Below are 1,836 nucleotides of genomic sequence, written 5' to 3'. Positions count from 1 at the left end.
CACACACACACACACACACACACACACACACAGCAGCTGTTGCCAAAGAAGAAGCAGCGATTCAATCATGCACAAAGATTCCTGCAATGTCGTTGTGAACAAGTGTGGGCAAAACTGTTGTCAATGACAACTGTTCTGACGTGCAGATGCTTGCTGAGTCAACAGACATGTTGCCATAATACAAAGGACATTTTATAGAACAAACAACTAAACGATAATTGGAAAAATAATCAATAATGAAAATAATTGTTGGACGCAGCCATAGACTGTAAGAAATAGGTCACAGCCCTGATCTAGCGACCCAAAAAATGATCCTTTGAGTTGTCAGTTGTGTGTGAGGCTTGTGTTCTTATTTGTGTCAGCGGAGCAGATCATCACTCAGTTACATCGCAGAAATTTAACCTGGGTCTCATTGCCTGCTTTTGGAGAATTGTGTGGAAGTTGTAAGTCAACAATGACATCACAATTTCTACAATAATATGATTAACTGTTAATTTACATTATGTTTTGAAATTACAGATTGTGAGAAAATATTGTTTTCAAATGGGAATTAAAGATTAATTATAAATCATATTTGCCATAATGGCCATTCAGGAGTACAGTACAACTTATTTGCATTAATGACAACACACAGTTTTAAGATTGGATCTATCTGTAGTCATCTCCTGCAGCCCAGGTCTCACAGTGACACCTGCTGACTGAACTCAGTCATGAGCCTGGGGTGTATCACAACCAGGTTTGAAAGAACTAAAAAGTGTGTTCACAATTCTCCTTCCTATTGTGCAATATGTACTTGTATTAAGATGTTTTTCCCCCATCATTTAAATTCAAACTTGATTGTCAGACCTAACATGACCTACTTAAGTGTTGCCTAATTTTAAGGCAAGATACGTGTAGAACAAGACAGAGAGTTGCAAGCTGACATGATTTTAACATATTATTTCATGTAGGTGTGAGGTGATTGGCAGCCTTTAGAGCAGAACCTAATCACCACATACTGATGGTGATTATTTAAACTGTTCTCTACATCCTGCATGCTGAGCCTTCTGTTGTTTTCTGGTCTGATGAAAGAACACTGAAGGGTTATCAAACCACTTAACGTAGGCACAGGAACTGTATAATTTTACAGAGACCAGATAGTCTGGGGAAGATGTCTTGCCGTAAAAAAGGACAGACAAAGAGGGAACGGTTGGTGCAGCAGAAGTAGCAGCAGCGGTACAATGACGAAGCTTGGTAGCAGACAGACAACAGAGTCCGGTCAACTTGTCAAGGACAAAATATGATGAGCAGACTTATGAAGAGATAGAGATGAGACAGAACAGGTGGGTGGAAAGTCAGCTAGGTAGAGAGGTAGAAACGCTAATGCCTTAACTTCCTCATTTCCCTCGTTTAACAGGCGACAGACTCCTCCTGCGATGACCTCTATGACTGTTATCTGAGTCACTGAACAACAAACTCCTCCACATTCATTTGCAATTTCTCTCTCCCACTCAGAACTTTTTTCTACCTACACACCAGTGGTGGAAAAAGTTTTAAGATCTTTTACTTAAGTAAAAGTACTACAAGTTACAAGTTAATGATTTGTAGTTATATTGTTGGGTAGTTTAATTTATAATAATACATATTTTTTTAAACTACCACTGTGTGCAAAAATCTTAATTTGTAGTTTTTCTAGTACAGTAGAAGTATTGGCATGAAAAGGCTCAAGTAAAGTACAAGAACCTCAAATTTGTAAATGTAAAATGTGTGAATTTGTAAGTGTACTTAGTTACATTCCAACACCACTACACACACACACACACACACACACACACACACACACACACACACACACAC

At 38.5% G+C, this 1,836-nt stretch overlaps 1 protein-coding gene across 3 annotated transcripts in view; it reads right to left on the bottom strand.

Annotated features, from left to right (window-relative positions):
• The window catches only part of coro6 (coronin 6), a 15,341-nt gene that overhangs the window by 6,519 nt on the left and 6,986 nt on the right, over positions 1 to 1,836 (bottom strand). The gene's annotated exons all lie outside the window — the stretch shown is intronic.

Source organism: Etheostoma spectabile, chromosome 13 (assembly GCF_008692095.1).
Source record: "Etheostoma spectabile isolate EspeVRDwgs_2016 chromosome 13, UIUC_Espe_1.0, whole genome shotgun sequence".
NCBI lineage: Eukaryota > Metazoa > Chordata > Actinopteri > Perciformes > Percidae > Etheostoma > Etheostoma spectabile.
Note: the sequence above shows the minus strand (reverse complement) of the source record. Positions and strands in the feature narration are given on the sequence as shown.